Genomic DNA, 15,262 nt, shown 5'->3' on the forward strand with positions numbered 1-15,262 from the left:
CCCTGGAGAGGCCGCTCAGGTCCTTAGTGTGAATTTCCTTGCCACCCGCCTTTGGGACCAGAGCCCGGGCTGGCCTCCGACGCGCGGTGGTGGGCCCAGGTGGGGACGTGAAGGCAAAGGTGAATCCTGTCGCCCGCGGCTCCGCTCCTTAAAGGAGGACGGGTCCCCGCGGGCCACCTGGGGGCCGTCTGCTGGGGGACCTCCCAACCTGCTGAAGGCGAGAGTGGAGAGAGAACGCTCAGCCCCCGCCCGTGGCCTCAGAGATGCAACCCTCTGGGGAAGGTTAAGGCTCCAGGTCGCTCCCTTCTCCGCTCGCGCTTCAATCTCCCGGATTTCCCTCCAAATGAATGCACTCGTGAAAAATGAAAGAATCAAGGTACCATTTTAATTGCTTCAGACCCGGTCGCATCACCTCTTCGTGCCAGCTCCTGAGGCTCAACTTTCTCCGAGTGCCTACATTCCAGAAAATTGTAAGGACAGCGTTCCCCCTGCGTCGGGAAACGACAGTATACTTATTAGTCCACAACCCTTAGAGAATAGTTTAATTCTTAATATCGTCCTCAAAATATAGACACCTCAAAGTATTAGTTGCCCCCCCCCCTTTTTTTCAAGTTTATTCTACTCACTTTGTGTTGCAAACGTTGAATTGGAAAACAAGAGAGAAACCCCGCAGCGTAGATTCACTTCTGTGCTCCACTGTCAGGCGGGGGACTCGCCTGGGCTGATTAGCAGAGAGACGGGCTCCTTTGTTGATTTAAGAGTTCACCAGCCAAGACGTAACAATTACCTTGGTGCCTTTTCTCAGTTGTCTGTTGTTGACTTCTATCTGCAGTGCCTCCACTGTACAAAATTAGATCCAAAAAAAGAAAATCAAAAAAAAAATTTAGTGAAAATATAATAATAGTAATACAGGTCTATTTTAACTGGCTTTATTTATAGATTGTCTATATCTCACATCTATATGAAAGATATCAAAAGTGTATAGCACATCTTTTATGTATAATTTGTTATAATTATATGCTAATGTAACATCATTTTTAAAAGTTAATGCTATAAAGCAAAGTTTGAAATGCTATTTCTTCTACACATAACACCCTCTGTCCAAAAAATAATAATAATAATAATTAGCAGGCTTAAAATTGATATTCAGAGGTGTTTCTATAGAGAACAAAATCCAAAACTTTGAGAACAGAAATCCAATGAAATATGATGATGGTACATATCTAGGTCGTACAGATTAATACCCTGAGTAAATACTCTCCTGTTTTGCACAATCTCATTTTATCTTAGTTGTGCACTTAAAATTTGTATTTTATCATTTAACTCTTCTGAAATATCTGATCCTGTCATATCAGCAAGGAATAAAATCTGAAAAAGTCATCAATAATGCTTAAGGAATTATTAAATAACTTTTGTGCTTTGACGATATTGTGTCCTCTTTATTTAAATGTAAATATTACTATGTTAAACTTAATTTAACTGAATAATATAACAAGATAATATCACCCCATCATAATTTACAAGAAATTAATATAAAGTAAAAGAGCAAGTGTAAACTTCTTTCCATAATGGCTAGTTAGGGTTTATTATCAAAATATAGTAATAATAATAAGAATCATATTGTAACAAATATGTAGCTATCCACTCTCCTATCAGAGTGTTTGATCTAGTTGTAAAAACATTGAACTATTATTATGTGATGTATGGTCTCACTTGAATGTAGCTAAATTGATGTTTTGCCATATTTTAAGAGTCTGTTCCCTACTCCCTAGATACATGTAACAGCCTAGAAAGATCGCTGCATCTTGAACTGTAATGCTAAATCAGAAATTATATTATTGCCCATAACTAGCATCCTGCTGACTTTCACTTAAATATCAGGACCCAAATTATTTTATATTTCACTTCAGAATGTGGTACAATGTGCTATTTTATCTTCTTGGCCTCATCTTAGAATTTATTATACACTCTCCTTTTTATGAGCTACACAAACCATTGGTGATAGTGATGAGAAGCACTTTATATAGCTTTGGATTCTTGTATGGTGTATGAAAAAATAAAAATCATCTTTTAGGTCTTGATGGTGTATTCCTGCCAATCCCAAGATGTTGATTTAGCTGTCCCGAATGTCACATGATGTGCCTCTCCATAATCCTGTACTCAGGCCATTGCAGAATTGCTGACATGACTTTAGTGTGCTGTGCCAGGTCAAATATATTCTTTTGAATTATGCCAGCAGTGAGGAAGAAACATGAGTATGGATCTCAAAGTGGAAGTAAAGGTGAGTGGATGGAAAATCACTCTTTTTGAATATGGTGGTAGAGGAAGAATTGAGTGTACATGACTTTAACCACCATCAAAAAAGAGGAGGAAAATAGGTGTTAGACTAAGAGAAGAAAAGTTTTCCATTTTGAGAAGAGAAAGAGAAAGTTTATGAGGAAAGAGAAGAATGAAGTCACTGTCAAGAGAAACAAAGGAAAGGAACAGGCCTCAGTGACCCAGTTCATCCTGATAGACTGCATTTAAGAGCAAAATCCAGATCCTTATGAGTTGTAGATGGAAGTTGAGAAAGTAGATGAAGACTGGGAAAAAGTAGAGTTTATATAGTTATTTTAATCTGGCATTTAAAACTTTAAAACTCCAATTTAAGGGGTTTTTCTTTTTTTTTTTTAATAGCCTGGCAAGATTTAAAAGTTGCATTCATCTTTAAATATATACTAGAATGAATGCTTAAAGTAAGCTCACTGTTGGTAAGCTGTTACAGCACAGAACATGCAAACCAAAAGTGCTGGAACTATCATAAAATGGACTCCTACATTAAAATTATATATATGTAATTATATATCTATATCTATCTATCTATAAATAAATATATATATATATATAGAGAGAGAGAGAGGCTCATTTAACAACAGAATTCAGGACTCAGGAGAAAAGACTAGATCTGAGAAGGAGTTTTTAAAAGTGGCTTTAAAATATTCTACAGTTTTTGTTAGCATTGCTTTTTCTACAGATTGGATTATACCGGAAGGTGTAATTCATATATTTAGGACTGCTCACTTAAACCACAATACAAACAGAAAGATGTGAAAATGCTGCCTTATGCTCAAATTCATGACAGGCTATTTGAAGGGCTGCCAGCAACATTGCTGTTATGTTAGCATTTCTGACCTGGCTTCACGTTCTCCTAGACTGTTTCTTCGGATGTGAGAAGAATGTAAGCCAAAACCACCAGGGAGCATTCTTCGCACCCAAGCACTTGAGACAGTTTGGGTGTCCAAAATGTTGAAAAGGTCAGATACAGTTGTTCTCATAGAATCTATTCTGGAGGTCATGGGGTCAGAATGTCTGCACATGTGCACAAACCAAGAGGCCCATAAAAGCCTGATAGGAGGCAGCAGTACCCCATAAAAGGTCACACCCAGCCAGAATCCAACAACATTTGAAAGGCGTCTGCTATAGAGAAGAAATATGAGACTGACAGCATTGGTAGCAGCAGCAGCACAGAGATGGATGGGGATTAATCATGGTAAAATACGGAGCAAAAGAGACAGCAAATTCTGCCAAGCATGAATACTTCTCTACTCACATGTTTCACAAAGTACACTCTTCAAAGTACAAGCCGATTGGCCAAGGTCAGGTTGATCTTTGCTAGGCTAAAAGAAGCAGCTGCTGAGTGTATATCTTGGCCAATGGGGAACACATAAGGATTTTTAATGTTAAAAAAAGGAAAATTATTGTGATTCAACAATAGAAAAACTCCTGATAACACAACAGGAATCAAAATTGCATTCCCATGGAAAAAAAATGCATTCCCTCTCTGTGCTCATGCCATAAACTTTGGGATAGTACCCATTTATAAAGATTCTTGGTTGTCATTAGCCTATGGATCTCCAGGACTTTTCTTTTCAATGTATGCCCCTTGTGTTTGTTAGATTTAGCATAGCATCTTGCCTTATTTCATAATCTCTCCTCGTTGAAGCACCTTTAAGCAAAACATGTTACATGACAGCTTTTGGAAGACTGAACGGGTTAGCCCTAAGCAGTGCAGTTTACAGGGCTCTCAGGAAGGGTACCACAGCTGAAATAGCATCCCTCGGTTCTATCAAGGTACACCAACTAACTGGTAAAGATTTACTTCCTTGATACTCATAAAGGCTCTTTAATCTTCAGATATTTTTGTTTAGTTTTGTTCGTTTCTTTTTAACTTAAATACTGAAGCTTTTGGTAGGTGATTTTTCCCTGTTTCTTTATCCTTTTGTATGATTATGAAAGTTTTGTATAATAAGCATGCTGTGTTGACAGTAAGAAAGAAAAAAGATGTTAAAAAGGAAACAACAAAGATGGACTTAAAAACAAGTGATATACAATGAAATACCACTTAACGCTGAAAAGAAATGAACCATTGACACATGCTATCACCCGGATGAAACTCAAAATAAACTGAATGGAAGAAGGAAGTCTGACAAATGGACACATTGTATGATTCCATTTATATAAAATTCCAGGAAATACACAGATTAATGCAGAGTGACAGATCCACTGGAGCTTGGGGATGCGGGTTGGTGACGGAGAGGCAGCAGGGAGGGATTGCAAAGGGGCTTCAGGAAACTTGGAAGTGATGTATCTTTTGGAAGTTCATTTTCTTGACTGAGTGGATTGTTTCACATATATATATATATATATACCAAATATATATACCAAATCATACACTTTAAATATGTACAGTTTATCATATGTCAATTATACTTCAATAAAACCATTGAAATAGATTCCAAGAAAGGAGGAAACTGAGTACTGTGTTGCCGTCTTCTTCTTCTTCTTCTCCTCCTCCTCCTTCCTCCTCCTCCTCCTCCTCCTCCTCCTCCTCCTCCTCCTCCTCCTCCTCCTCCTCCTCCTCCTCTTCTTCTTCTTCTTCTTCTTCTTCTTCTTCTTCTTCTTCTTCTTCTTCTTCTTCTTCTTCTTCTTCTTCAAGATTTTATTTATTTATGAAAGAGAGAGAGGAAAAGGAGGGGGAAGAGCAGAGGGACAGGGATAAGCAGACTCCAGGGTGAGTACAGAGTCTGACAGGGTTGGAGGAGTTAGGAAGATCATGAGCTGAGCTGAAGTCAGATGTTTGACTGACTGGGACACCCAGGCACCCCACCTTACCCTTTATTATTATTGTTTTTATGATTATTATCATTGTTACACACTTTTTACAGTGAGGTGATAGAGCAAAGGGCAAATAATGCACAGCATTGTATGTCATAAAATAAGGCATTTGAAGGGAGAGAAGAAGAAACTTACCTTAACCATTGGCCTGACCAGTGTTTTGTCAGTTGTTGTTCAAGAACACTAATCTGGGGACGCCTGGGTGGCTGTCCGTTAAGCATCTGCCTTCGGCTCAGGTCATGATCCTGGGTTCCTGGGATCAAGCCCCACATCAGGCTCTCTGCTCAGTGGGAAGCCTGCTTCTCCCCCTACCTGCTTGGGTGTTCTTTCTCTCTGTCTCTCTCTCTGTCAAATAAGTGAATAAAATCTTCACCAACCTGAATTTCCTTTGATCTAATCCCATAATTTTCAGCACTTTTCTGTCCTCTTGTAGTAACAGTGTTAGGGATCCCAGCATACACTCTAAAGACAGCATCTCAAATATCCTGCTTTCCCCAGAGTCAAATTAATTCTCTAGTTTCTAGCACTTTGAGGATAATTTTTCTTTAAAGATTTTATTCATTTGTTCATGACAGACAGAGAGAGAGAGAGGCAGAGACACAGGCAGAGGGAGAAGCAGGCTTCATGCAGGAAGCCCGACATGGGACTCCATCCCGGGTCACCAGGATCACACCCCGGGCTGAAGGCGGCACTAAACCTCTGGGCCACTGGGGCTGCCCAAGGGTAATTTTTTATGATGTCATTTTATACTTGTTTAGGTATAGGTCTTTCTACCATCTTTAAAAACTCTTAAGTTTTTTAGGAGAGAGTCCACTTCTACACCATTATTATAAACCATTGGCTTTCTCAAGATCTTTAATGAACTATTAAATGATCTCCCAACCAGATTGTTGTAGTCCTGCTGCCTTTGGTTGAACTTCCTCAGATGTCAGTGGCTGGTTGGTTCACGGGAACAAAATTCCTGAACACTCCGCTCTGTCACCCAGTGGATGCTAGAGTCAGCCTGATTTATGTCTGAGTTTTCATACACTTTGGGCACAACCTCCAATACCTGGCTGCAGCTTAAGGCTTCCCAGATAGGTTAGCCACTTTCCTCTTTCTGTCCACTGTGGATGGGTCTCCAGCATGTCCTAGCTCATTCCTTCTTCCTTCACAGCAGCTGTGAGCTGACCGTTGTATCTGATCTTCAAGCAGTCGTGATGGTTCTGCCTTTAATCATTCAGCAACACACAGGTTTTGCTGTGAGGCAGGCAGGGAGAAGGGTAAAGGGAAGTGATTTAAATGTGTTAGTCCTTAAATATAAGATTTCTTTCTCTTTATGTTTTGGATTTGGGGTTTAAACATCACCTGAACCAAGGAAAGGATCAGGCAGTAGCTCATTTTTGGATCTTTCCACAGGATGGGACATGAAACCAGTAGGTGAACACATGACTGTTGAAGACAGGGAAGGGTGTAAGGCATTTGGAGGCAGAAGAGATGAAGCAAGATCAAGAACATTAGTGTTAATTAGAAACCTTCCTTTGTACCCTGGTTAGAAGCTTGCTTTTTCATATGCTTCTGTGCTTCTTTCTAGAGGCATTCTGCTTAGAAAATTGTCTCCTACTAGCAAACTTTCAAAGCAGAAAAAAAAAGACTGAAAGACTGATGTCAGGAAATGTGCTTTTTCCTTTGTTTTTTTCTTTGTGGAAAAGACCCTTATTTGCTCACCAAATGTCCATGACCCTTCTATCCATCTTCTTTGTTACTAATAGAATTCTGTTTTTGTTTGCTTGCTTATTAGATATTTTCAGCTGAAACACTTGATTTCCTAGCCTCTCTTGTAGATAGGAGTGGCCAATAAGGCAGAAATGGAAGTTTATGTGTAGGTCTTCTGGGAAAACTACTTAAAAGGGTCACAGACAACTAGCATGTACCTCCCTTGCTCCTACTGATTTCTCTCCTTGATTAGAACCTGTGGCCAGAGCTCCAGAAGCCATCTTCTATTTGAGAGATAACCTTGAGGAAGAAGCTATACAAAACAAGTAGTTGGAAGGGTTGTGTGGCTCTCTGATTATTTTCTAAGGCCATCATATCATTTCTGAAGGGCTGTATTATCTATTGCCGCATAGCAAATTACCACAAGTTGATCAGCTTAAAACAACACTCATTTATTATCTCATAGTTCCCTTGGGTCATGAGTCTGGGCATAAGTCCTTTGCTCTAGGTCTCACAAGGTTTCGATCAAGGTGCAGCCAGCATTTTCATCAAGAGTCTTGACTGGGGAAAGAATCTGCTTCTGGGATCACTCAGGATATTGGCATAATTTATTTCCTTGCAGTTGTAGAACTGAGGTCTCCATTTTCATGCTAGCTGTCCTCCAGGGAGTACTCTCAGCATGTAGTCCAGGACAACTCCATGTGGCCATCTCTCTAGTTCACAATATGGCTGTTAGCTTCTTCAAGGCCAGCAGAAGAATCTCTCTCTTTAAAAAAAGGCCCCTTCCTTTTTTAAAAGGCTTTTGCTTGATGAAGTCAGGTGACCCAGAATAATCTCCCTTTGGGGGAACTCAAAAAACAGTCAATTTAGGACCTTAATTACATCGGTAAAGTTCTTTCACCTTTGCCACATATGGTATCCTAATCAGGTGAGTGACTTCCCATCATATTCACAGGTCTTGCCCACACTCAAAAGGCATGGGTAGGGCAGCCCTGGTGGCCAGTGGTTTAACGCTGCCTACAGCCTGGGGTGTGATCCTGGGGACCTGGGATCGAGTCCCACATCGAGCTTCCTGCACAGAGCCTGCTTCTCCCTCTGCCTGTGTCTCTGCCCCCTCTCCCTCTGTCTCTATGAATAAATAAAAACCTTTACAAAAAAAAAAAAAAAAAGGCATGCATAGCAGAAGGGGAGAAGCTTGGAGGATATCTTAAGAGTTCTGCTTACAACACTCTACCCATGGGCTTTACATCCAGAGGATGAACTTTTCATTTCTTTGGCCAAATAGACAGGGACATCTGTATTACTTGCAATCAAACACAATTCCTAATTGTTAAAATATCTGGAAAGTAATTATAATGGAAAATATATAAAAGAATAAGTTAAAAAAAGTAATTTCAAATTAATACAAAAACATGTTAGTTAAATGCATAAATTTAAACAAGAGTCAAAAATAAAAGTCCTCGGGATCCCTGGGTGGCGCAGCGGTTTGGCGCCTGCCTTTGGCCCAGGGCGCGATCCTGGAGACCCGGGATCGAATCCCACATCGGGCTCCCGGTGCATGGAGCCTGCTTCTCCCTCTGCCTGTGTCTCTGCCTCTCTCTCTCTCTCTCTGTGACTATCATGAATAAATAAATAAAATCTTTAAAAAAAAATAAATAAAAGTCCTCATATATATAATAAAACATGTAATCATATATTTATACATATATGCATCTGTATTTTAAAAAATTGAATCACACCTCACATGGTATTGTCATAAAATGTTCATGTTTGTTAATGCCTTCCCTCCAAAAGACTACTAGGAATTCACGTTTAGTCAGTCAAACATGCTGGGTTTATTGTTCGTTGCAAAGAATACTTCACACCATGGAGAACTCTGTAGTGTGTTGGTAAAATGGTGTTTGAAGGGATTTAGAGGATTCATGCCGTGGTTTGGTGACTTTGGAGAAGAAGTCAAGGAAATGGAGATTTGCTTACTCTGGAATGGGTGCTATCAGGAAATGGGGAAAATTCTATGATTGAGTATCCTAATAAATCTTTTCTAGAAGAAGGAAAGACTAGAAGGAAAATAAAGCTGTGAGGAAGCAGCAGTCAAATTAGCCAAAAGATATTTGATATTTCTGTGGTTTGTGCAGTGCCCTGTGCTTAGAAAAAATTATGAAGTGGTCTTTATAGTGACAGAGAAATAGAGCCTCATGTTGATATTCTGTGAGATTGTTTTGTTTGAACAGGAGAAAACCGAGTCTTAGCTGGAAGGGCCAGGTCAGCTCCTAACAATTAGCAGTAGTGAGTGAGGCCCAGCTGTAAGCATCAGGCCAAGTTCCTGGATGTCAGTGGCTGCTTTTCTCTTTCTCCCAGAGAATCTCTCTACTGAGAGAAAAAGAGAGACACAAATGATGTAATACATTGCATTGAACTAGGGATAGAGAGGGAACATTCCTCAGCATCTTAAAAGCCATCTATGAAAAGCCCACAACAAATGTCATTCTCAATGGGGAAACACTAGGAGTCTTTCCCCTAAGATCAGGAACAAGACAGGGATGTCCACTCTCACCACTGCTATTCAACATAGTACTGGAAGTCCTAGCTGCAGCAATCAGCAACAAAAAAGAAATAAAAGGCATTCAAATTGGCAAAGAAGAAGTCAAACTCTCCCTCTTCACAGATGGCATAGTACTGTACATAGAAAACCCAAAAGACTCCACCCCAAGATTGCTAGAACTCATACAGCAATTTGGCAGTGTGGCAGGATACAAAATCAATGCCCAGAAGTCAGTGACATTTCTATACACTAACAATGAGACTGAAGAAAGAGAAATTAAGGAGTCAATCCCATTTACAATTGCACCCAAAAGCATAAGATACCTAGGAATTAACCTAACCAAAGAGACAAAGGACCTATACCCTAAAAACTAGAGAACACTTCTGAAAGAAATTGAGGAAGACACAAAGAGATGGAAAAATATTCCATGCTCATGGATTGGCAGAATTAATATTGTGAAAATGTCAATGTTACCCAGGGCGATTTACATATTTAATGCAATCCCTATCAAAATACCATGAACTTTCTTCAGAGAGTTGGAACAAATTATCTTAAGATTTGTGTGGAATCAGAAAAGACCCCAAATAGCCAGGGGAATATTAAAAAAAAAAAAAGTAGCTAGGGGCATCACAATGCCAGATTTCAGGTCATACTACAAAGCTGTGATCATCAAGACAGTGTGGGACTGGCGCAAAAACAGACACATAGATCAGTGGAACAGAATAGAGAATCCAGAAGTGGACCCTCAACTTTATGGTCAACTAATATTCGACAAAGTAGGAAAGACTATCCACTGGAAAAAAGACAGCCTCTTCAATAAATGGTGCTGGGAAAATTGGACAGCCACACGCAGAAGAATGAAACTAGACCATTCTCTTACACCATACACAAAAAGAAACTCAAAATGGATGAAAGATCTAAATGTGAGACAAGATTCCATCAAAATCCTAGAGGAGAACACAGGCAACACCCTTTTTTAACTTGGCCACAGCAACTTCTTGTAAGATACATCCATGAAGGCAAGAGAAACAAAAGCAAAAATGTTTTATTGGGACTTCATCAAGATAAGAATCTTCTGCACAGCAAAAGAAAGAGTCAACAAAACTAAAAGACAACCTACAGAATGGGAGAAGATATTTGCAAATGACCTATCAGATAAAGGGCTTAGTATCCAAGATCTACAAAGAGCTTATTAAACTCAACACCCAAGAAGCAAACAATCCAATCATGAAATGGGCAAAAGACATGAACAGAAATCTCACAGAGGAAGACATAGACATGGCCAACACGCACATGAGAAAATGCTCTGCATCACTGGCCATCAGGGAAATACAAACCAAAGCCACAATGAGATACCACCTCACACCAGTGAGAATGGGGAAAATAAACAAGACAGGAAACAACAAATGTTGGAGAGAATGTGGAGAAAGGGGAACCCTCCTGCACTGTTGGTGGGAATGTGAACTGGTGCAGCCACTCTGGAAAACTGTGTGGAGGTTCCTCAAAGAGTTAAAAATAGATCTGCCCTACGACCCAGCAATTGCACTGCTGGGGATTTACCCCAAAGATACAGATGCAGTGAAATGCCAGGACACCTGTGCCCCGATGTTTATAGCAGCAATGTCCACAATAGCCAAATGTGGAAGGAGCCTCGGTGTCCATTGAAAGATGAATGGATAAAGATGTGGTTTATATATACAATGGAATATTACTCAGCCATTAGAAACGACAAATACCCACCATTTGCTTTGACATGGATGGAACTGGAGGGTATTATGCTGAGTGAAATAAGTCAATCGGAGAAGGGCAAACATTATATGGTCTCATTAATTTGGGGAATATAAAAATAGTGAAAGGGAATAAAGGGGAAAGGAGAGAAAATGGGTGGGAAATATCAGACAGGGTGACAGAACATGAAAGGCTCCTAACTCTGGGAAACGAACAAGGGGTAGTGGAAAGGGAGGTGGGCAGGGGGGTTGGGGTGACTGGGTGATGGGCACTGAGGGGGGCATTTGATGGGATGAGAACTGGGTGTTATGCTATATGTTGGCAAATTGAACTCCAATAAAAAGAAATTTAAAAAAAGAACTAGGGATAGAGCAACTATAATCGGTCTATTACACACATAAATATATATGTAGAAATATAATGTTGTTAATAGTTCTAGACTTTATTTCAAGGCATTTCCATGTTTGAAATGTCCTATTTTGGTGGGATGCACACACACACACACACACACATATACATACATATATGAAATACAAACATATATATACTTACAGATATATATTTTTAAGAGAAAGCATTACTCTAAAGATAACTATAGACACATTTATAATACATAATATATAACATCTACTATATCTACTTTGTTGAGAAAAAGCATTATTAACCATCTGCACCCTGAATCAGTATATTAGTGAGAACTTGTAGGATTTATCTCGATTGGTCTTTGTTTCAAAATTGTATAAAATAAACAACTAACTGCTGCTGCTAATATCAACATTTTCTAAAAATATGTTGAGTATGTTGTGTCCTTCTAAATATTTATCTTTTTTAATAACCTCAATAAGCTATATTTTGGGAAGCTTTTTGGGTGGGCAAATAAATACTTCCAACCGAGACAAAATGAAGAACAGTTCAGTTTAGCATTTAGAGATTCCTCTAGCATTTACAGAGATTCCCTTCTTATCTACTCATCGAAATGTCCTTTGTCCAAAATAGGTCTAGTCTATAATGATTTTCTCCTTAAAGTTGGAGAAAGAAGAAGGTTGAACTGGTTGAACAACCACTCTGTTTTCCCATTTGTTTGTTTGTTTGTTTGTTTGTTTGTTTGTTTGTTTTCCAAGCCAAACTGTATCCAGCTTTATTAAAGATACTTTTCACAATCATGGTATTTCAGGAAGGACATGGGCGGACGATTGTTAACAGCATACAACAACTTTCAAAGCCCCTTCTTCAATGGACTACCGAAATCAGAAAGCCACTATAAAACCCAATGAATTCTTCATGTGATGCTCTGAACAGGGAAAGTTTAGAGTGAGGGTTGACAGTTCACATTTAGCATGTTGTTTAACAACTTTTCACAAGCCGACCCTGACTTTCAGGAAATGAAATGAAAATGGTAGAATTATCAATCTGAAGATCTACAAGCTAAAAAAAAAAAAGGAACTCTTGAGGGACGCCATCTCAGTGGTGACAATGTAAAGTCCGGATTGCATAACATACTGGGAACCATTTCTTGGGGTCAGGTTCCAACAGGTCTCTGGGTTTAAGAGAATCAAGTCTATGTTGAAGGCAGAGAGAGAGAAGAGGACATAAAAAAATGAATTTTAGTCTTTCCACACCACCAAGGTGGCTCATGTATGCCAACATCAAAGAATCCCTCCTCCTGGGAGTCCAGAGGAAGTTTCTCAAAACTAGAAGGGAAAGGTGTTTTTCCCCTTGTTATCAATCTAGCTTCGGAGATATTCTATTAGTGACATATGCCCTTCCCCCAAAACAACAATGAAATGTTCTGTGTGCTAACAACATAGCTTTAAAAAAAAAGTAAAACAAAATTCTGCATTTTTATAAAACTTGATAAAAAATAATATTTCAAACTGTACAGGCACCAGAAGTAGAAAGTTATCAAAAAATGCACACACTTCACTTGGCATCTCCAGCACCTTCAGCTTTCTGTGCCTGGTCTGTTTTGGCATCTCCGTTTCCTGCAGGGTTATTTCCATCCTTGCCAACATCAGCTTTCATCTTTTGCCCTTTGGGTACCTTCTCTCCCTTCCTTTCAGGGGCCTTTTTAGGCTTGGGCTCTGGCTTTGGAGGAGCAGGTTTAGCAGATAACCTTGCAGATCTTCTCTGTGGCTCATCCTTCACCTTGGCTTGATCTCTTTTAGCATCCCCTTCAGCCTTTCTCTTGGGCATGGTGGTGACGGCGGCAGGACGCAAGCGCTGGACGCGGGGACTCAGTGGCACGGGCTTTGGCTGGTCCGGGGGTCGTTCTAGCCTCTTCTTCTTCACACTGTACCCCATCTTTTTATTAAAGAAAGTGGCCCTTTCCAAATTCACTCTGAAGTTCCAGCTGGAATATTGTGCATTCCTCACCTTTTCAGTCTTTCAAGTATTGCAAACCTTCTCTACAAAGTGCACAGTTATCTGAAATGAAATGTGGATTGCTTGTAAAAATAAGTAAGGAAAACTTGTAATTTCCTAGAAAAAAGTCAGAAAATGAGAGTTATCTTTGAGTGTTTGGATTGAATTTCAGTATTCAAAGGATGAAATCTTTCAGAATCTTTCATTTAACGTTGTTGAAAAACGTGTGATGTAAGCACAATACCGAACCTTCTTTCCATAACTCCTGAAAGGCTGCCATAGAACATGCATTTACATCAAGTCTTTGAGATGAGTAAGCAGTTACCATAGATCAGCTTAGCAGCCAAAAGGGCACCAAATTCATTATTCAGTTTCTCGGTTCTTAATTTTGCCAGGTGTTCTATACACATGCCTCCTGCAATCTGTAAACTGAAATGTTATTTTATATCCAGGTCACCTGATAAATTAAAGGGAAAGAGAACAGGTATTGCTGTCTCTTGAGAAGGTACCTTGATGAAGCAGGTGATTTTTATCACCTTCCACATCATATGGTATAATTGCCCAGATGCTGGAGGGGATATCCTGCCAAACTCTGAACTCTATGAGAGTCATTTGTATGCCTAGGCTGGTCGTGATTGAGCTCAAGTGCCCAAAAAGATGATCTGGACTATAATACAGTCAGGCATAGTCTCCCACCCTTGGTTTATCCATTCTAGGTTTATTTCCTATTCCTATTTGGCCACTGAAGCACCCTCATTGCTCTCAGTTGATGCCTCTGGTGAGTTGAGGCAGCCCACTTACCTGAGGTTTGGTTGATTTTCAAACACCAACCCAGAAAATGCATTCTGAAGGTATCTGCTTCAGATTTCCTAAATTCATGTGTGGAAAGTCTACTCATAGAGAAGGTAAAGTTTAAGTCTTAGTTGCAAGAGATACATGAGACAAATCTAATTTTCCTATTCTACCATAGTTCTATACCTCTAATATTAAAGATTATATTTTAAAATCAAAAGATTGATGTGATGCATCATACCTCTATACTGCTTTATCTCTATTTTTTAAAAATTTTTATTTATTTATGATAGTCACACAGAGAGAGAGAGAGGCAGAGACACAGGCAGAGAGAGAAGCAGGCTCCATGCACCGGGAACCCGACATGGGACTCGATCCCGGGTCTCCAGGATCACACCCTGGGCCAAAGGCAGGCGCCAAACCGCTGCGCCACCCAGGGATCCCTATACCGCTATATCTCTAATATTAACTGTGTAATGCATACCTCTGTACTTCTAATATTAAAGATTATATTTTAACATCACAGGGTTGATGTGAAAAAACTAAGATAATTGATGAAAATAATTTGTAAATACCAAGCAGATTGATTCTATAGGCATTGTAGTGATGGAAGTAATGGTATTATTATTATCATCATCATCATCATCATCACTACCATTATTACTACTGTTATTATCATTGGTAGTAGTGATAGTAGTAGCATTAGGAAGGATATAGTAGATCTGTTTCTGTTCAAGTCACCAAAGACTTAAGAATGGGAAGGACACTAAGGATTTAATTGCTAGTTAATAATTTGCTGATGATTATTATATTTTTTCTAGCCATGTAGAAATACATAGCTTTATTTTTTTCTTAGAGATTCCAGGCATGTTACCTATATATATTTATGTTTATGTGTGTGTTTAACATGCCAATAAATACTAAGATGAGCACATATTCATTAATGTTGTGCATGTATTTTGTAAGTACCATCCATGATGTAATGTGTGA

The 15,262-nt window shown here is 39.3% G+C and overlaps 1 protein-coding gene, 1 long non-coding RNA gene and 1 pseudogene across 5 annotated transcripts in view; 1 reads left to right on the forward strand and 2 right to left on the reverse strand.

Annotated features, from left to right (window-relative positions):
- LOC140632541 (uncharacterized) overlaps positions 1 to 15,262 on the forward strand; it is a 106,058-nt gene that overhangs the window by 14,235 nt on the left and 76,561 nt on the right. The window lies entirely within an intron of this gene.
- The window catches only part of LOC140632543 (uncharacterized), a 30,997-nt gene that overhangs the window by 2,200 nt on the left and 13,535 nt on the right, over positions 1 to 15,262 (reverse strand). For all 3 annotated transcript variants that reach the window (XR_012030144.1, XR_012030142.1, XR_012030143.1), the window contains exons 2-3: positions 627 to 840; positions 381 to 488 (exon numbers count right to left, since the gene is read on the reverse strand). This is a non-coding gene — a long non-coding RNA (uncharacterized lncRNA). The remainder of the gene's footprint in view (positions 1 to 380; positions 489 to 626; positions 841 to 15,262) is intronic.
- On the reverse strand, positions 12,213 to 13,486 carry LOC140632542 (non-histone chromosomal protein HMG-17 pseudogene; annotated as a pseudogene).

Source organism: Canis lupus, chromosome 4, assembly GCF_048164855.1.
Source record: "Canis lupus baileyi chromosome 4, mCanLup2.hap1, whole genome shotgun sequence".
Lineage (NCBI taxonomy): Eukaryota > Metazoa > Chordata > Mammalia > Carnivora > Canidae > Canis > Canis lupus.